The sequence below is a fragment of the Podarcis gaigeae genome, assembly GCF_964106915.1.
Source record: "Podarcis gaigeae genome assembly, chromosome: 6".
NCBI classification, from domain to species: domain Eukaryota; kingdom Metazoa; phylum Chordata; class Lepidosauria; order Squamata; family Lacertidae; genus Podarcis; species Podarcis gaigeae.
Genome location: NC_139682.1, coordinates 31,925,844 through 31,948,102, shown reverse-complemented (window position 1 = coordinate 31,948,102; position 22,259 = coordinate 31,925,844). Strand labels below are relative to the sequence as shown.

At 40.7% G+C, this 22,259-nt stretch overlaps 1 protein-coding gene across 11 annotated transcripts in view; it reads right to left on the bottom strand.

Annotated features, from left to right (window-relative positions):
- The window catches only part of PPFIA4 (PTPRF interacting protein alpha 4), a 105,762-nt gene that overhangs the window by 80,626 nt on the left and 2,877 nt on the right, over window positions 1-22,259 (bottom strand). For 4 of the 11 annotated variants that reach the window (XM_083746459.1, XM_083746463.1, XM_083746465.1 and 1 more), the window contains exon 2: window positions 19,066-19,152. The exons of the other annotated variants lie outside the window; for them this stretch is intronic. The gene's annotated coding sequence lies outside the window, so the exon portion shown is untranslated. The remainder of the gene's footprint in view (window positions 1-19,065; window positions 19,153-22,259) is intronic. 11 annotated transcript variants of the gene reach the window in all.

Below are 22,259 nucleotides of genomic sequence, written 5' to 3'. Positions count from 1 at the left end.
TGCCCAGCAATACTATATGCATTTTGTCGTCCTTCAGTAGCTTCCAGTGAAAAGTCCCTTATGCATTTATCTTCATCTCTACCCACCACTTTCAAAACCAGTTTCAAAGTCACCTGCCCATAGCAGTGTTTTTTCTTGCCACAAAAAAGAATTTAAGAATACTCTCATAAAAGGAACCAAGTTGGCATCATTTACACATATGCACAATTTGTTAGTGTTGAGCTTCCTGGATGAACATTACATAGATTCTGTTCACACGTTTTCCTAGATTTTACTTTTTTATTTCCACTAGAAGATAAGGTGTGTGCTCAGTCCAATCATTCAAGATTCAAAGCTCCAGGAATTAATTAATGAGACAAGCTTCTGCTTTCCCACCAGTTTAAAAAGCTTGTTAATGGTTACTTTCACTATCCACTTATTTCAGACAAGAAAAGTAGTCAGCACAATAGCAAGGCCGTTTAGATGCAATGTCAGAGAACCAATTAGTATTTCATGGCTAAGCTCATACACTGGCAGGCAATTATGAAATTGCCTCCAAAGCGAGTTCTGACTGGCTCTGACTGAGCTTTAGTCCTCCTGGGCATGCATTTAAAAGAAATCCCACTTGGGGTCTCTTAAACCAACACTAATTAAGTCATATTCAAGTTAACAGCTTCCCTGCTGGCTTACTCAACTGAGACGTCCTCAATTATAGAGCTTAATTTTGGCCACCAAAGAAGTTGGGAAATAGGAAAATGGGCTGAACATCTGTCTCACCACAGGTCTGAAAACCCAGAGACCCTGGAGGAAGAAAAACAAGTTGCTTACCTTTAACTGGGGTTAAAGGTCATTAGTGCGACCACACATACAGGATCAGAACATGTGCAGAGCCATCCATGGAACCTTCTAGCACTTTAACTAAGGAGATGGTCTCCTGCCCACCCACCCTCTTAGGAAAAGCATTTTGACTCTCAGCATGTTGACTTTCATCACAACTGCCACAAAAAGAGGAGTACCTTCTAAGAGCAAGACACACGTACAGCAGGAAATGACAATGGATTGTGGGACTAGACTTATGGCCAAGCAAAGGGAGCCAATTTCAGGTAAGCAATGTATTTTCTTCTTGGATCTTTGCAGTCTCATGTAAGAGTGCCTGGGGGCTAAAACACAAGAAGGAATGTACCTATGAGAAAAGTGTATAAAAGAACACTGTCAAGGCAGTCTTTCATCTGGCACACATATCCAAGGACAGTAGTGCTTTACGGATGTGAGCGGAATGGACCATCAGTCAGGGTCTATCATTAGACAGAGTGAGACTACCGCTTCAAGCTGTGGATGCTGGAGGATGGGGAGTGGTAGGAAGATGTTGGGAAGACAGAGCTGTGTGGGTCAAACACCCTGCCCTCTGTCAGCCTGTTGCGATACACATGGAAATGGGCACCAGCCACAAGGAATGCACAAAGAGTTGAAACTGTCCTCCTGAGCAGCAATGACAGCTCCCTATCTAGAGCACTGGAACATTCTGGAGAAAGTTTGCACAGGCACATACATACAGATCCCATTTGTGTGATTAAGAAGAATGCAGGAATCCTAAATATTTCAAAATCCAGAACCTTGGCTCCCCCTAGCTCAGGGGTAGGCAACCTTTTTTTCTGTTGAGATCTGCATTCCCTGGGGGATAATCTGTTGGGGTTGCATACAGACTGTTAAGTTGTGGGTGAACATATCAGACGACACAGCGATTCTTCAAACAGCTCTTGTTTATTCACAGGCCAGAACAGAACTGAACTGAAGGGTTCAGCCAGCCTGCTTATATAGAGCTCCACTAGAACACAACAGTAACCATTTTCTGTAACTATCCAATCACTGAACGTCACTTTCGATCCCTTATTTGCATATGTGGACCTGAACTATCTACACTATCCCCCTGCTGGCCCAGGGTGAGAACTTCAGTACATAACACAGTCAGTGGGTGGGGCTTAAGCCCAAAGTAGGTAGGGTCACCTTTTCTCTCTGCCACCCCCCTCTTTATTCTCTGTCAACCAAAAGTACAGTACTCAACTAAAGTTGGGAGATTGAAAGCATTGTCCTTTTTTGCAGCATATGTAATAAAACAAGTCTTTTACAGGATCTCTGAAATTTTATAATGTCATCTCCCAGTCTGTCTACTGCCCTGGGCTTAGGGTAAAGGGGTTGGTGAGCTCTGTCAATATCACTTTCTGTCAGCTCCATTTCAGGAAACAGACCATTCAGCCATACAAGCAGATCAGTATAGCAATTTATAGCATTATTTTAATCATCAAACTTACCCTAAGGTTGTCTGCAGCAGCATTCCTTCCAAAAACCCCATTTGTCTCTATATAACTAGCTGTTTCTCTATAAGGTTTCTAATGGCCTTTTATGCTTCAAAGATCCCTAGCCTCTGTGGCAATTTTGGAGGTATCCTTAACCCATACAGCTAATTCTTTAATTTTTTGCTGAAATGCTTTTACAGTATTTGACCAGTCTGCTGCCATGTCTGCCCTATATTATTCTAAAGTATCAGTCACGAGTTCAAGGTTCACTTTTGGGGATTTTCAGAGACAACAGTCGGGCTGCCGTCATCATCAGTTTCATCAACTGATAGCTCCAGATTTTTCAAATCAGACCATGCATAAGGATTTTTTTTCTTTAGATATTCTTGATCCAGGAATCATAACCAATTGCCAGAAAGTTAATAGAGTAAAATATTTCAGTCAGGAAGCATTTATTATTTATAAATTATCCTCTGGGGTATTGGAGACTTGGCCAAGGTACAATCATTGTGTGACAACACCAACACCTCCCTTCTTCTGATTGTTAAAGAGGGCCCATGATACATGTCTGCATATTCCATTTGATTTTCATGACCCATACATCAGGCAAGTTCTCTCTATTTATTTAACTTGTATATTGCATTATATTTCAACAGGAATCTAAACATTTCTTCCACTTGCTAGGTGCAATAGGGTACACACAGGTGCTCTAGGCCAAACAAACAGAAGAAAGTTGGAATGAAGTCCAAATTACTTTTCCTGACCCATCAGAGGGAAGAATAGAAGAGCCTGATGGAACCTGCTGTCTTAGGACACTGTGCAAAGGTGGGGTGGGGATCTTTTTTGACCCAGCAGACCAGATGCTTATCTCCTCCCTACCCCTGCAGGCCACCTTCAACAGATAGCTGGGAAACCCCACGTCAATCATCTGGCATCACAATAATTGACATGTGTCAAAGTCCCTCATGCAGCACTTTTTACAGTACTTTCCAAACATTCAACAACCAGTTAGAAAAATGGCCAATCCAGTGTACAGTTGTAGAAGAACAGCAGCATTAGCAGCACTGGTTCTGCAATACAAGGATAAATCTATTTCTTTAAATTCTGGGTCCTTGTTCTATATGATAACAAGTTTTTGCTTCAAGATGTTTTTGTGTCCTCATGTTTGCAAAGAACCCCAAATCATCTTAATTAAACAAGTGTGAGGAACCTTTGGCCCTCCAGATGTTGCTGGACTACATCTCCCATCAGCAATCCCATCCCATCCCACTAATCATGGCCAATGGTCAGGGATGGTGACTGTTGTAGTTCAGCAATATCTGGAGGATGAAACATTCTCCATACAGTGGAACCTCGGGTTACATACCGTCCTCCTCACGAACGCTTTAAATAACGAGCTCCGCTAACCCGGAAGTAGGTCTCCTGGTAGAGAATTTTGCCCCGGGATGCAAGCAGAAGTCGCATGTTGGCAGCGCGGCGGCAGCGGGAGTCCCCAATAGCAAAAGCACACCTCAGGTTAAGAACGGTTTCGGGTTAAGAACAGACCTCTAGAACGAATTAAGTTCATAACTGGAGGTACCACTGTACTTGTAATAAAAGGTTAAAAAAAAAACCTAAGAGGCATTGGAGGTATAATGAAACATGATTTCTCATCCCTTGCCAGTGTTCATGTGATTCTGCATTTTAAAAAATAAATATAAATTTCAGGAGCTTATATCAAATCTATGAACCAAGTTAATCATGCAGTGTTACATAAACTTGAATTTATTATAATCCAGGTAGCAGCACTACAAATGTCTAGAAGAGAAGGACTGCAGAGGCATGACATCAATGCAGAATTTTGCTCAAGGACTGCAAAACTGAAGCCTTTAGACATTAACACTGCAGCTGAACAAGATGTCTATGGTTATCACAATATTATGAACACAGAGAAAGATTGAATGGTGCTCCTCTTATACCAAATTGCCCAGAGGCTACAATGCGCTTTGGGAATTCATGTGCGCCTCAGTCCACATAATGAAATTTCCTGGAACCAATACAGAGCCACAAAGTCTTGACTTCTAAAACCCTGTGGGAATGAGTACTACAATCCACATCACTGCTGAACATGTTTTTATTTTTTCAAAAGACAGACAGCAAGGCTTAAACTACAATATCAAATCAATGGTATTACTTTTGCTATTCTGTTAAACTTGGCTGCCTGTAAGTTATGAAGACCCTTCAGCACAGTGACTATTTTCATTTACACGTGTGAAATTTTTGTTTAATCAACAAAGAATTAAGTTTGGGAAACATCAATAGACAATTATTACTTTTGGGGGCGGAGGACAAAAACACACAAGCCTCGTTTGCCAATATCATAACTTTCAACCAGGCGAAGGACAGTAGGTACTAGAAGATTCACATGAGGAAACTGCACCATATGAATATATTTTTTTTGTATTACAGGCAGCAGGAGACATGTGCCTACCCCTTGACATCCAAAGAATTCCTGCACCAGAAGGCTCATTCTACATTTATCTGTATAGAACATATTATAAGCACCTAACTACCCAAGAGGTTCAATACACACTTAGATAACCCTCACTCTTATCTATTAGATTATAATATTCCTACTTTCCTAGAGGTCGTGGTAATTGATCTCCCTGGCATAGAGAGTTTGTTCCAAGATCTGACAAAAAGCCACTATGGAGAGAAAGTTTTACATGGATAAGGCAGGAGCTGCCACTACAGAACCCAAAACTAGTTTGGAAATACAGGAATAATCTATAGAACATTAACTCCTTGGGACCCAAGTCTCTCCAGTCTGAGTTTTTCTGAGTTGTCTTTAACACAGACCGACAACCTGCCACATTCTTGTCTGCTAAAGGAGGAATGAATGAGTCATAAGATTCTCCTACCTCTGGCCCTTAAGGTTTAGCAGATGTTTGGCTCCCTGAGTAGCACAGAAGTACAGTACTCTGTTCAATTAATTCTGTTCTTGGTAGCACAATATGCTCTTAAGCATAAAGGTGAAACAAAGCCAAATGAGGCTTTGAGTGTTTATTCTTAATGCATTAGGCCATCAAAGGTCCACTTCAAAACCAGAATTTACACTCCTGAGCTAGCAGAGCTTCATGCTCTGGCACCAGGGGATGGAGAGCAGGCGGGGACGGAGCTGGTGCGCATCCCGGGGGCATGGCGCGCCGCCCGTAGGGGCGTGGTGCACGTCACAGGGGCGTGGCGCACCGCTCATATGAGTGTGGCGCCCAGTGCGGGCAGGGGAGCAGCGGCTATGGCACCCCGCCAGGATCGCGCTGCCGGGGGCGGTGCACTCCTCCCGCAAGCCTCTTCCTTTGCCAGTGTCCTGAGCATCATGCAACTACCCTGGGATCCTATGGGAGGAAGGGCAGCATATAAATTTAATAAATAAATCCAAGCACATGGATAGGTTAGTAACAGCAACAACTGTAGCAGCAAAAGGATTTCTTCCCTATCTGGAAAACGAATTCTATGACTATGAAAAGAACCACCTTTTTATTTGATTTTTGTGTTGTGTATTGTTAATTCTCTTCAGAGACCTACATAACAGATTTTACTGTTTGCTTCCTAGCAACGCAAACTAATTTAGCTGCTACATTCCTAAATGGAGTTAATATTTTTAACATTACGTAAGTGCAGCAGATACATTAAAAGTCAAAAGAGACATAGGATCTTATGTACTGTATCTGTTATGTGTCCTGGCCTTTTTTGTCCTATTTTTCTATAGCCCTTATCTCATCTCTGCCTGCCAAGAGTAACACTTTTTCTCTGAGTAAGTGGGCTCTGGTCTACAATTAAGAAGTAACAATAAATCTGTTTTTAAAGGTACAAGAAGATTTATTTCTGCTGTAACAAAAGTGCTTTCTTTCAAGGAACATTTTTTCTCAAACACGAGCAGAAGCAGATCTAGACATGGTTTGGCTATTTAATAAGTGCATCATCTGTAACAGATGAAAACCAACATATGCAGTGGTCTGGATTGAGAAACATTCTGCACTAAAGAAGATCACAAATGTCACAGCTGCATATTTGAGTTTAAACTAGTTTTCTATAAATACGCACATAAACAACATTTGTTTTCCTCAAGGTGTAATACATACAATTCACAAAAAATGCAGAAATGTTCCAACTGTCAATGTCTTAACACCAAAAAGCAGTGTCAAGCCTTTTGGATCAGTAATAGAGCAAATGCTTTGCATGCAGAAGGTCCCAGATTCAATCCCCTACATCTCTTGTTAGGGCTAGGAGAGAATCCTGTCTGAAATCCCGGAGAGCCTCTACCAGTCAACATAGCCAATACTGAGCTAAACAAACCAATGGTGACTCAGTATAAGTCCGCTTCATGTGTTGCTATGTAAGTAGTGTAAACCAGTTAGCTGCATCAGAGGTAGATACTGGGGGGAGCAGCAACCCCCAAACCATTCCTTCTGAACCCCCTCTGCACCTCCCCATATACCTCCTTAACTAGTCTTCTACCATCAGCTGCAAACCTTTTCCTAATTTTGAAAGCCAATGTAGTATAGTGGTCAAGGTACTGGACTAGGACCTGGGAGACCAGGGTTCAAATCCCCACTCAGGCATGAAGCTAACTGGGCAACCTTGGGCCAGTAACCATTTCTCAACCTAACCTACCATTCAGGGTTGTTGTGAGATACAATTATGACTGGTGAATAAGAAAATAAAAAGTTACCACGTCTGTAAAATTTATTTTTGGGAAATTAAAAAGAATAGAAGACTGTGGCTGTTGGATGGAGTCCACACGCTTCCGTAGCGTGTTCAATTAATTTGAACAAAACAACCCTAGTAGTCAGCAAGCAATGCAGTGGTGACAAATGGCAAAGAAAGCTTAAAACTAGTTAAAATAAGATAGATAATATTATATTCAAGAATTTGGTTTTGTACAGTTACAGTTATCAAATGAACAGGTGGACTTATCTCAAAAGAAATCCTTCAGAACTGACATAAGAATCATTTCTCTGCTCTTTCTGTTATTTGCTAAAATGACAATGCAAATTTCACTCCAAGGAACATAAATAAACTTTTTGAATGTTGGGTTTAAAACTTCCTTACTGTTAATATTTGAAGAAGTAAATTACTGGACTTATAAGGCTCCATTATGTTATGTCTGCAAGGCTCATTAGATGACATTATCTTACAGAGTTTTTCCCATCTTAAGTTTTTTAAGTCCTGTGTTATTTTAAATCCATTTGTGAGAGCATTTCTCACACAGATGGGCTTAACTGTAAATCAAAAGGCTGTTCTTAGATACTGCCATCTCAGGAACAGCATCTAGAGGTTGAATATCCTCTGACATTTGTTCTCATCACAGGTGTGAAAACTACTCATAACGATAACTGTTGCCCACCCCTGGAAATAGTTTGTGTAAAATAGTCATTATTCCCACATCTTTAGACTTCCACCCAAAAAGCAAAGCTTACACTGAGATGCCTAAAGAAGTAAAACTAATCTAGCATAGCTGAACTCTGGCCTAGCCAACATACGGTAATTTTGAATGGATACCTTCCATTGTTTGGAAAAGGCTGGGAAGGCTAAAAGCACTAAGAGAGGCAAATTGAGCTTTACATGCTGATCAACTTTGGGATCTGGGGCAATGAGAAATAACAGTACAGTGGTACCTTGGGTTAATTCGTTCTGGAGGTCTGTTCTTAACCTGAAACTGTTCTTAACCTGAAGCACCACTTTAGCTAATGGAGCCTCCTGCTGCTGCCGCTGCACCGCCGCTGCACGATTTCTGTTCTCATCCTGAAGCAAAGTTCTTAACCTGAGGTATTATTTCTGGGTTAGCGGAGTCTGTAACCTGAAGCATATGTGACCTGAAGTGTATGTAACCCGAGGTACCACTGTGCGGTGACATTCTCAGGATTCCCCATTGTAATGTTTGCCAAAGAATAACTCAAAAGCTTGATGACGATCATAGGTTGAAGTATATATACCATTATCATAAAACAACAAGATGGAAGGGACAATAGGCCTTGCGTGTCAAGACCCCGTAGCCATGCCCGCAACTTTATTGATTACAGATTGTGAGCGGTATTGGCTTAGGCATTGAATGGACCCGACTATATCTGACTCCTGCCCGATGCGCAGGAAGTCTGGCAAGGGTAAACCACCAGAAGAGGGAGCCCTGTCGATGCATACCAACTCGAGCTCCCCCTGGTGTTCCCATCGGGGTCGTGTCATGGCTCTAGCCCCTGACCCGGGCTTCGGACAAGATCAACACCCCCAGATTCCTTTAACGAAATACCCTTAAGCTTGGAGGGGCAGGTGATGGCCATACCTCCCCTCCCCCCCCACAAGGTCATACAATGCCTAACCGCAACCCTAACCAAGTTGTAACGATTGCTATGAGGTAGGCGAAAACCAAATGGCCAGTGCCAATTTGCCATGTGGAAAAATTCCTGACATGGCCGGGATCCCCCGGGCAACGGGGGACAAAGTCCCCCGCCCCCGGTGGGGAGTGGGTGGTCACGCAATCCACCGCAATTCCTCCCCACTGGGAAGTGGAGCAGATTTGCATGTCAAGCCACCCCCTCGTTGGGAAATAACTCACACAAGGAACTATAATGCTTATCTTTTCTAGAACTCATGGAAAGAGAGATGCTCTAAGATATTAGTGTTGGCTACATGCTTACAGATTGTGCTTCTGTAACAAATAAAAATAGAAGGTCAACTCCCAGCACTGTAGCATGCACTTTTATATTCAAAAAGCTCCAATTACACACCAGGTAGCAGTTCTGTTTCCAGTCAGATTCTGCTGATGTAGTTAACTATTAGATTTCCAGAAATCAGCAGAAGTGCTGAACCTGCCAATTAGCCAATTTCCACCTCACACTCTCAATATCAAGCAATTATTGGAGTAGTTAATGAGTAACATGCATTCAGCTTCTAAGGCCATCTTCAGCAATGTCCTGAAAGGTTGCTGTGCCAAGAGAGTACTAAATAGAATGACTGGACCTGTTTTAAACTTTACGAATTATTTAGTTCACAATCCTTCATATAAGGCAGCCACACCATGCTAAATGCAAGTGAGCTAAAAAAAAAAAGGCAAATATGCTTGCTTCAGGATTAGCATATTAGTTTTAGAAGGTACAGGTATGCATACCCATGTCCAAACATGTGTTAATATTCAACTAACCACTGGAGGGCAACAAGTATATTTCCCCAGAATTCAAGGCATATATTTTCCAGTAACTGGCCCAACCAGTATCTTCTTTATAAAATGAGCAAATAGACTTATTTAAGATAAAAAAGGGAAAATATCCATAGAAGTCTGAGTGCATTAAGCACGTTCAGAGTGGCAAAAAAAATGTCCTTATGCATTTCTAAATCATTTACAGATCACAGAAATAAATATTACGGTACTTCAGAAAATTTGAAGTCCTATATTGAATTTCAGAACACATAGCTGCTAGTGTTCTGCTAAAATGGTGTGCATAACAGAGAAGTAAAAGATCTACACTTAAGCTGCTTGCAAGTGATCATGCACACAGGAAGTTGTATGAAGAGTCAGATGCTACAAGGTGCTGCTGACTCCACAGAAAGTTCTTCAAGTACTTCACATTTATTTTTATTCATATGCAATTAGCGTATGTCCAACATGAGTTGAGCAGGGTACATGGGGTTCCAAGTTTGTCTCCAACCAAGGACTAGCTTGGCTTCAATTTACTTAGCTTTAGAAACAGAGCTACACCAGGTGCCATCAGGCTGTGATGTGGGGCTATGAAACCATTTCATTGTATGAATGCAGCATGATTACTCTTAATTATTTAATAGCACTGCTAACAGTATTTTTAGTTTGAATTCTTGTGGCAGGCAATGAATTTGGATTCAAAATTATCTGGATGCAGTAGTCACAGACCAGATTGTGATCTTCTGTTACCCACACTGAGGGAACAGATGATGTACAACAGTGGTCTGTTCACATGGAACTGTGCCCAGAGTATTGCAGGAAAAAATCCTGTACTATCTGCAGGTCTCCAGAGCCACTATGGTGGATTCAGGCATGCATATTTCCTCACCAGCAGAGGAAAAAGAGACACATATGTTGTTCATGCAAGATAACGTGGCTTCTAAGCCTAGGTGGGGAAACTGTAGTCAATTCTTGCTCCACAGTATTTGTGGAAGGCCACCCTGGTTAAAATATGTTTAATGAGTAAAAAGCAAATACAAAGGAGCACCGTGATGCTCCACACCAGAAATACTGTGGAGAATTCTCTATGGTGCCATACAGGTTGCAAATGAGAACTCTGAAAAGAGCTGCTGGGAAGCAGCAGCAGTGGGGGACTGTCTATATTAGGAAAGTACACTGTGTTACTAACACAGATTAGCATTCTCTGTCAAAACATATTTGTTCACACAAATTTTCCTTGAGGACTGGTAACAATAGGGTGTTACAGCTCACTTAAAGTTTTAACAGAACAAACAATGTATTGACATGCTTTTAATGCCTCAACAAGACACATACTAATGGGCTGGTTCAGACATAATATTCCTAACTTCATAATCCATGGAAGGCAGTTTATGAAGTTTCTAACTTCAACAAGACTGAGAGTCCTGCCACTGTGCACCAGTTTTAAAGCAGATATCCTGTTTCTTTAAAACAAAGTTCCCCACTCTGCATGTAATCCAAAACAAAGGAAGATCTCCAAGTCAACACTAGTGAACAAGGGGAAGAGACCACATGAACAATGCTTGTTCCTGGCTTCAAAACCATAGTTTATGGTTTATGAAGCCAGGAACATGACACTTGAACTGTTCTATTAAGACATGCTGGTGGTACCTCAGGTTACATACGCTTCAGGTTACAGACTCCTCTAACCCAGATATACTACCTCGGGTTAAGAACTTTGCTTCAGGATGAGAACAGAAATCTCGTGGCGGCGGCGTGGCAGCAGCAGGAGGCCCCATTAGCTAAAGTGGTGCTTCAGGTTAAGAACAGTTTCAGGTTAAGAACAGACCTCCAGAATGAATTAAGTACTTAACCCGAGGTACCACTGTATATTGTATTACACTTGTGGCATTAAAGCCTTTGGAACAGTTTGGCTAATGGTGTGAAATATTTGGGAAATTAAAAAGGGAAACGAAGAAAACTGCAGCCTGGCTTTTCAGAGAGAACGCAAAGTTGTCAAACTGATTAGTTTTCAAAGCCACATACAGGGTAAGTTGCATTTGGAAAAGAGGTACTGTGTGGGTCATAGTTACAGGTAGGTAGCCATGTTGGTCTGCCGTAGTAAAAAAAAAAAAATCTCCTTCCAGTAGCACCTTAGAGACCAACTAAGTTTGTTATTGGTATGAGCAGTATCTGAAGAAGTGTGCATGCACACGAAAGCTCAAACCAATAACAAACTTAGTTGGTCTCTAAGGTGCTACCGGAAGGAATTTTTTTATTGTGTGGGACATAGTGAGGCTAAAGGACAAGGAGAAAAGTATGGAGTAAGCAATGGCTTGAAGGGCAAATATGAAGGATAGATAGTTGGAGAAGATTTGAGGATGAAGAACAGAGGTGGCAAGGAATCTGTGACACAAACTAATAAAGGAGGAGATTCTGAATAAACTTTAGAAATACTCCATGACTCTCCCTGAAAACAACAGGCACATTTGCTCTGTGATCACAGAGCAGAATCAAAAGCAGAAAGAGCGATATAGAATTTGATCCCATGTCAGAAGACCATTGTGCCTAGCAGCATAAAAATCTACCTGTGCCCCAAAGATGCTTTGGTCAGTGTCATTATCTTCTGTCTCATCAACATCAGTTTATCATGAGTCTAGAATCTTAGAATCCTTTGCCAAGAAAAAAATGAAGTTGTAGTCTCCAAGGCAAGCATCATAGATCAGAACTGCCTCTCTTATTCACTAGATGAGACTCAACAAAGATAATTTGGAACAGTATTTTGTTTTGTTTTCATTAACTTACAGACCAAGATGACAGGTGATAGATCTAAAGTTTAGATTCTGACAAGGAAATTCAGTTGTGGTTTCTGCTGTCACTGCAACCACCTTGCATGGAAGTCCCCCAAAACCATCAGTCTGAGTCCTCAACACCACCTTGGAGAACAGCTCTGTAAGCTCGACTGCTGGGCAGTGATGCTGGCAGTAAACCAGCAGAGACTGAATTTCTATAGACCACAGTAACTTCCCCTTCCTCAACCCTCAAGTCTGCCCTGATGCTGCACCATGTACACAGGTGGGAAAGCTGGATAAGACCACCCTGCTCACCCACCCAGGACTCAGTGATACAGAGCAGATCGGCTCTTCATCCACAGTAGGATCATGGATGAGGGATATCTTATTAAGAGCCAACTTGGCATTCAACAACAGCAGCAGCAGACTTGAGGGTTGGCTGATAAGAAAAAGTACTGATAAAGTATGTCACTTGTTGGGTACCTAGACATTTAACATTGTGTCCCAGGTCCTCTAGCTGAAACCAGTAAATGGTTGGATGAAAAGAATACCTCTTGCTGTACAAAAAAACTCAAAATTTGTTTTCCCTATGGTTTCTGAAACAAATAATGACATCAGTAAAATGTTTAGCAAATTTAAGTCAAAGCACAAGGGGAAAATGCAGCTTCACATCCCCAATGTTCAGCTGATTATTATTTAATAATAAGATGCTCACTGGCATACAACACCACTTGTTTTGGAACCCTCTATCTCAAAATTGCCACTGAAGAATCTGTCACAATTTTGAAAAATTAACATACCCATACCCTACAAGCAATTTGACAGACCAAGACTTAGCAGTGCAAATGTGGCATTAAGCATTTGTGAACTGTAGATTTCTCTCTAATGTACATAGCAAGAACAGAACATGTTATCTCAATGCAGACAAGTCTTGGAATCAGCAAGCAAAAAACCAAGAAGAGTGCTCAACTGGCTCTTCTAGCCAAGACACCAATTAACGGCACACACTCTTGACTGCATGCAAAGACATGAACATGTGCAGGGCTTGAAATATTCTAAATTCTAGGCATCTGCCCACCAAAATGCTTAACATGATGCTGGAACTCAGAGAGAGAAAATATTTCTCCCTACTGAATATATACAATGAATTTCAAAAATCTGGTGGCTGTTAGATTCAAAACTGACTTTAATTGTTTCTATCAGAAAACAAAAAATAAAAAGAGTCATAAAAGTGTGTCAAACCCACTCAGTGTAGAACAATGTCCACTGGCCTCTCAGCTCATATGTACAGCCATCTGACTCAAAATAGTAATAATGCTGAAAGTACAGAATCCAGTACTCACAGGCCCAATCCACATACTACCCCTCAGAATCAAAGTGTGTATTCAGCCATAATATATACCAGCCCTGTGCATACTTGGAGTATGTGCATAGGCCCTTTTCCAACATTATCTTCAATGTGTGGCTATCAGATATCCCTAGTGGTCAGAGATAGCAGGTACAGTCCCACTCCGCACTGCATGGGCTCTACACAACTGGAGCTCTCTGTTGATCAGTTCAGCAATATAGAAATAAAAGCCAAGGCTTTGGGGGGGAAAGACCTCAGACAATAAGTAAAATAGTAAGAGAAACTAAAATGAGTTGCTAGGAGTTTACATCCATACCCTCAAATAAAATAGCAAGTTAATTTTCAGATGGAAATAATTTATTATGAATTCTTCAAAACTCCAAAGAGAGTCAGATACTTGTTAAGAAAAGAAACTGCACTCTACTACCATCAGTCTTGCTCCCTCGTCATGCATGCTTGCTCTACCTACCAAAGCTGCTTTGGGGTTGCTGAACAATGTCCAAATGATCTAGCCTTCTAGGCAATCTCTACTGGCTAACAGATTTTATGCTTGTCAGTTTTCAGTGCTGACGTTTTTGACACTAGCTGAAGTCTGAGACACTTCAGAACTTAAACATTCCTTCGTCCATGGTTGCAGATGCATGCTAAGTAAGGATGCAGCCAACATTTACTCTTCAGCAGTTTGAACAACACCCTATCCCCTCATATTCCAGCCAGCTAAATCAGAATACTTGGTTTTAAGAACAACTTAGTCTCCCAGTCAGTCTTGGTGCCAAAGAATCTACTCATTGTCACAGTCATGTGTTTTATTTTTTAATTGAGTACTGGATGGAAAGCATGGCTGAAAAAGCTCTCACTGCTAATTCCAGATACTAATAATAAACCATTACAAAACATGCCTTTATAAGCAAGTGACTACTTTAGCTGCAGATCTTATGTGGATAATTACAGAGAAATATATTCTAAAGATATTGCTTTTTATATTAATGAATGGCATAAGAAAGCAAGCATTGTTCCCCACTTTACTTTATAAATAATCCTATTGAGGGTATGGAATATTTTGCTGTAATTTCTTTAAGTAACTGCCTGAAAAATCCCTAGAGTTGAACAGCTTGGGCAGTGCAAAGTAGGGGTGAGGTGTTGTTGTTTTTAAATAAACAGAAGGAATGCAATGCTATTTATGAATTGTGCTAGAGAAGAAACTGTTATCTGTCAAGGTAAGGGAGCTAACATTCAGGAAAATAACTACAATGAAAAGGTACAATGGCCATGAGTTTTGGCACTGGCTATAACATTGTTTTACTGTTTTTAAAGTATGCTGCTCTGACCTCCCCAGATAGGAACAGCAAAATATAAATTATTTTAAATTAAATAAATAATGTGTTTTAAGTTTCAAAACCACTGCTACAAAACACTGGTAAAAGGAAGTGTGGAAAGAAGAATATGAGCAGGACTATCTGTCTGCTCATAAACATAATTAGATCATGAAGATTTGCACTTTAGCAACAACTAATTCAAAGTTCAGTGATACTGAGGGCAGCAACTGTTATTAAGCAAAGATAATATCTAGGACTTCAAAGCAATACTTCTGCAATGTAGTATTTCATGGCTGAACCAGCAACGTTTAGGTACAATGTTATTTGTTCAGCTCTACTGCCATACATTCTTTGAGGACCTGGACTTACATAACCGTAGCCCCTACTAAGACTGTAATGTCACCACCCACTATCCTCGTCTTACAGTATTTCCCACTACCATAATACCATTGCTCTACAATTCACAAAAGCATAGTGTGAGACCTCAAACTGTATTAGATTACAAACATGTGGGGATACTGCAACAATTCAACCTTTGTGCAAAGATTATCTAACTATATAAACGATTCCACCAATCCAGTTTTAGCCACCTCAAAAGCATATTATTTCCATGGATTGGGAAATACAAAACTAATTCTTATCAAAAGAATTATCATTATAATTTAGAGAATGCCCCCCTCCCACAGCTTGGTGGATTAGGGCAAATCAAACTGTAAATGAATGGGTGAATCCATTTAAATCAAATGTCCAATTCTAAAAGTCAAGTGTTTCCAGAATAAGTATGCTTATTCTAATTAATTTGCAACTATACCTTTTATACCACCTAGCAGTGCAATTCAATATATTTCATCATACAACCCACAAACCTTTTGCCCTGCACATTAATATCCATTCAGAGGTGAGACAGATTTCTGCTTGGCTTTCTGTGTATACAAAAAGAATGTATAAACATTCTTGACTGGTGCCAGTTATACCTCTTAGGGGAAGGTATTCCAAAGCTGGGATATTGCAACAGGAAATACTCTCTTGTTTGTGAATACATAGGAAAAGAGTCTCAGCTGAATATTTTAAGACCCAGGCAGGCAGGTATGGAAAATAGTGTTTCAGTGTCATGGCAAACAGCATTGTTTCATCAAAGCCAGGCCAGAGTCACTATAATGATCAGCAGATGCAGTACTTATGCTCTCCAAACTGAAATAGAACCAGTGAAAAGTTTCAAATGGGGGGGGGGATCAAGCATAAATACAGCTGCAGAGCAGCACATGTGTGACTCAATGCTTCATTAACACTCCCTTACCAGAAAGAATTAAAATTGAAAGGTGGGAAGTGTTCACAAAAGACAGTACTAAAGAAAACACAACGCACTGGGGAAATCAAATGGTGACAAAATAATCAGCATAACTATATCATACCATAAGGGTTGCAATGCAATGCCAATCTCCTGCTTAAACCACTTAAATGAGGCCAGGATCAAAACCAGTGGTAACAAGTAAGATCTTCCCAATACTGCAAGACAGTTCAAATACAATCAGTTGGGGAAGAACTAATTAAAGCAGTTGGATGGAGAATTGTGATTGACACAGGAACTGAAACACAGAAATGAGTGCTTTGAGACAATGCATTTTATATAGAATATAAGTAATGCCATATATGATGAGCACCATGACCAACTATGAGAGTCCTCAGCCCCAGCTGTTATTTATGAAACATCTAACTTTGTGCTAGGTGCCAAATTCTCACTTGAATGCTGGTATTTCATTATAGAGGAGCACAGAAAAATAATTTTACCTGAGCAGGATGTATAACACATATGCTCTTGAAGATTATATTTAAACAGAGAATCTAGCATACTGAGACTCTCAAGTTCAAATTTTAGAAAAGCCCATTCCTAGCCCTTACAAAATATTAATGGTAGGCTAGAAGTAGAGTTGTTGCAAGGTTAAATACCATAAACTGTAGACAGTGGGCAGCAAGATGGCTTCAGTGTCCTACAAGCTCCTTCCTCATCGGGTGGCGCTGTGGGTAAAAGCCTCAGCGCCTAGGGCTTGCCGATCGAAAGGTCGGCGGTTCGAATCCCCGCGGCGGGGTGCGCTCCCGCTGCTCGGTCCCAGCGCCTGCCAACCTAGCAGTTCGAAAGCACCTCCGGGTGCAAGTAGATAAATAGGGACCGCTTACTAGCGGGAAGGTAAACGGCGTTTCCGTGTGCGGCTCTGGCTCACCAGAGCAGCGATGTCACGCTGGCCATGTGACCCGGAAGTGTCTTCGGACAGCGCTGGCCCCTGGCCTCTTGAGTGAGATGGGCGCACAACCCCAGAGTCTGGCAAGACTGGCCCGTACGGGCAGGGGTACCTTTACCTTTACCTTTAGAAGTAGAGTTGTTGCAAGGTTAAATACCATAAACTGTAGACAGTGGGCAGCAAGATGGCTTCAGTGTCCTACAAGCTCCTTCCTCATCTCATAAATGTTGGAAACAGAATACGTTATTGAAAATAAGCAGAAAGACATTAAATTCTATAATTAATTCTGGCCACAGAATTATGCTTGATATAGAATTATGATCTTTTTTCGAAGTAGAGAACGCACACACTTTATTATCAAGAGGAAATATTCAGAACTCAATTATGTGCCAGAGAACAACCCTCTTGCCAATTTACCAGAGCCTCATTTCAACCACATTCTGTGGCAATGAGTGCCATAATACAATTAATTGCATATATTCATGGTTTAGTTAGGTAATTTTAGTCTCTTGACTAAATAGACTCACAAGAGCCTGCTCTTTAGATGAGTTTCTATAATTTCAAATACTTCAGAATATGCCAGGCCCATACTGGTGTTACTGACCTACTACATCTCTCATTTTGCTGAGTGGGGTCCTAGACTTTTCCCCCAGGTCTTGCCTAACAGCATAACTTGTAGTAATTTTTTAACACCAACTGATACATGTCAATCCTACACACATTTCTTAGAATTCCCACTGTTTTCAATGGAACATACAAATCACACTTACTCTGAAGTTCCCTTGTCTCAAAAAATGATCTCATAACTACATAGTTCTCTTAACTACTATCAGCAGGTGGTAACATCAGCAACTTTTTTCAATGTATAAAATTTAGAAATATCTATCAGTTCCCTTATCTACTAATTCATCAACAAAGAATTCTCTTTGCTTCATATGCTTGCTAAATAACTGGTGATTTCAAGAGACTCTAATTTATCTTTTAATTTTTTTGTTTAATTTGTATTAAATTCCACTAGTCTACACTGCAACTATGAGATTTAAAAAAATGTTGTTTGTTCTGATTCAATGGTAAAACATGGTTTTCCTGGGGAAAGCACTGAGACAAAAAACTAAAACCAAAAACTGCCTGGACATGGGCTTTAAAGCTTGTCCCTGTACCTAGAAAGGTAGCATAAAAGGCAGTCCAGACGAGCCCTTGGGTCATGGTACTCCATGCTCAGGTCATTTCCAGACTGGATTATTGCAATGGGGCTACATGGGGCTGCCCTTGAAAACAGCTTTGAAACTTCAACTGATTCAAATTGCAGCGACCAGATTACTGGCTGGGGTTACCTTTAGAACTCGTATAACCCTTGTTCAAAAACAGCTGCACTGGCTGGCAGTTCATTTCAAAGCCCAATTCAAGATCAGAAGAGAGGGCCCACTTGGTAGTTACCAAACCCCAGATATTTGGAAACAAGGTGGCCCAGAAGAATGCATTCTCTGCGGCAGTCCCTAAATTGAGATGTATCTGGTCCCTTCACTATACAGCTTTTAGCAAATCTTTACACTGGCCTTTGAAACATGAGATGGTGTTTTCAAAACCCACCCTATTTCTGTGACTGTAATTAATTTTAACTGCTTTTAATACTGAATTTTAAATTGTTGTAGCCCACCCTGAGACCTGCTGGTGAAGGGTGGATAATAAATTTAATAATAACAACAACAACATGCAATGCTTAAAGTTACTTATAGAAGTAAATATACAAAATAACAATTATCTAATATCTAAGAGAAAATAGCAATATACAAACAAACAGGCCATACATCTTAACTGACTTAGTGGAAAAGACTACTAAAATAATGATTTCCATACTCATGAAACAAGCAGGAGTGTGCACGTATGATGCAGAGGAGAGGTTTTGCTGCAGGGCAGCAGCCTTGCTACAGAAAACAATCTTTGCTCACCCTCCTGCTACTTGCAAACCTGCCAGGAAACACGTTCCATGGTGTTGAGAAGTGGAGCATGTATTCAAAGAAAAGTTTGTTGAAATGCTGTGTGGAAAGGGGGAGAAAGTTTCCTTTATTACCCATTTTAAAATATCTGTATCAGGTGTGGGAAGCCTCTGACTATCCAGATCCTGTTAGACTAAGACTTTCATCATTCCTGACCATTGGTCCTGATTCCTGGGCTATGGAGAGTTAGAATCTAACAACATAAAGAGGGCCACAATTTCCCCATCTCTGGTATTTTTGAATGCTGATGTGGTACAAAGGGAAACACTAATACAGTAAAGACTGAAGACAAAGATGAAGTCTAGTCTGAAGTTTGGGTTCCTAATATGCTAGGCAACTCTAGAAATGTGTACATGTATTCACTGGCCTGAATCTGCAGTACAGGCAATTTCAACACTAGCATAATGTCTCAGTGAAAGCAATGTCTCATTCCTAGAAACATAAGAATGCTTAACATTGGAAACAGGCAGAGAAGGTTCTTGAATACTGCAAAGAACTATTTCATGGTGCAGCAAATTAAACTACATTCATTTTCTGTGCCTATGCAACAGATAGAAATAGACTAAACATGCCATTATAGAAAGTCAGTACATGAAAAACCCTGAATATTTCTCCAACCTTAGAATTGCTATGAAAGGAGAACTGCAGCAAGAATTAGATTTATTTAACATTATTTAACAAATATGACTTAATTTCTTAGGCATGAAGTAAGGATTTATGTGCAGCTCTCTCACTACAATCTTCTATTGATTACACATTCAGATTTAGTACCCCAGTTACTATTTTGATTGACTTAGTGATTATTTCATAATCTGATGTAAATATGTTGCTTTAAAAACTAGTTTGAAATAATTATCCTAAAGTCTTGGAAGCCCAACAAGCTGATAGCTACACAGATTACAGTCCAGATTAATTCCTCCATGAAATCTGCCAATATAGAGTCAGTGGCGTAGCGTGGGGGGTGCAGGGGGGGCCGGCCGCACCGGGCGCAACATCTGGGGGTTAGGGTTAGGGGGCGCAAATCCACGGGTTAGGGGGCGCAAATTACTTGCCTTGCCCCGGGTGCTGACAACCCACGCTACGCCACTGTATAGAGTGGTATCCAATGCTTTCATTCTGCAAGCATAAGAGACTTGCAGTAACAGAACAGAACTTGTACTACATGTGTCCTCAAAATCAGCTCCAAAGGGAACCCTCTGGAGAATATTTTGGGTGGAACACAAAGGGAAAAAATGAATTGGAAATATCATTACACCAGTAGAACTCTGCTGGAACTGCTTTAGATACAATCTTCAGCCTTGATTTCAATATACTCCAGTGCTTACCTTCTCAAGAAAGAGATGAGAATTGTCTTGAGACAAGAAAACTATGAGGGGAACCCAGACTAACTGAACTGAAAATCTGCTATTCAAATCAATGGAACAAATCACTCCTGACATATTTGTCATAGTTCATCTAACTTAGTCTGGATCCAGCCCAATGAATTTAAATTTCAAGGATGCAGACATAAGGCTAGAATCCCTCTCACTTTTCCTTATTTTTCTGTATCACTTTAAATCTTTTAACTGAAATCACCTTAACAAAAATAAATATGAGAATCCAAAGTACAGTGGTACCTCAGTCAACAAACTTAATTCGTTCCGGAAGTCCGTTCTTAAACCAAAGCGTTCTTAAACCGAGGCGTGCTTTCCCTCCTGCCACCGGTGCCCTTCCACTGTTCGGTTTCCGTTTGTCTTCTGGGGTAAAGTTCATTAACCAGAACACCTACTTCTGGTTTTGCGGAGTTTGTTGCCCGAATAGTTCATTAACAGAACTGTTCATATACTGAGGTACCACTGTATAATCACTATGAACTTGTTTATTTTACTCGTGGTCGGCAGGCAAGAAAAGAACAGGAGTCCAGTAACATCTGGAGGGCATTATGTTGGCTACCTCTGGCTTAGATACTGCTCTGCCTAAGCTAGAGGTAGCCAACATGGTGCCTTTCTAAGCTTTACACATGTGATACTGCCTTATAGTGAATCAAACCATGGGTTCACTTAGTACAATATTGTCTACAGCAGAGGTCAGCAAACCTTTTCAGCAGGGGGCCGGTCCACTGTCCCTCAGACCTTGTGGGGGGCCAAACTATTTTTTTTGGGGGGGGGTGAACAAATTCCTATGTCCCACAAATAACCCAGAGATGCATTTTAAATAAAAGGACACATTCTACTCATGTAAAAACATGCTGATTCCCGGACCGTCCGAGGGCTGGATTTAGAAGGCAATTGGGTCAGATCCAGCCCCCGGGCCTTAGTTTGCCTACCCATGTTCTACACAGATAGCAACCCTTCAGGATTTCAAACACAGGCCTTTCCTAATCCCACCTTGAAATGTCACACAGTATGTACTCTTCCACCGAACTATGCCCATCTCATTTTTCAGAAACCAAGTTCTAGTAGTCCCCAATATCTTAAAGAGTACAACCATCCATTTTTTTATTTATAAATGTGAATAAGGCAAGGAAATTAACACCCAGAATAGAAAGGGAGACCCATATGGCACAACTCAGGTGGCTGGGTTTCCAAAAAAAGTTTGGCAACCCTGTAGAAACCTGAATACTTGTGTAACACACTGTGAGGGCAATATTGCAAGGTACATTCCCCTGCATTTACTAATGGAGAAACATGCTTAGGATCATGTTTTAAGTCATGTTTAACAAAAACTCAAAACTAAATTCTGTTTTTCTTAGTATACATTAGATAACTGAGTGTAAGTATATAATATTTGGATTTTTGGAGCCCAGAATATACAAAACTCTGCCCAAAGAAAGACCTCTACTTCATTCTTTCTCCAATTATTATTTCTAAAGAGCCTCCATTAAATAGTTGCTATCCATAAATCAAACTGAATACAGACTTGCAATCTAAAACAACAGACCCACAAGGCTGAAGAGTGAATTATGACAGCTATCAGTTTGATACTGTAGTGGGAAAGCAATGAGTACACTTTTAACAGGCAGTTGGGAGTTAGATTAATCTGTTGATGTTCTTGCTAAGATTAAGGTGATGCAACTACTCAGAGGTCCTTGGTTCTTTAATCGTTTTATCCGTCCCTCCATCCCTATGAGCATAAGACTTCTGAGGTGGTCTTTTGGAACTGAGGTG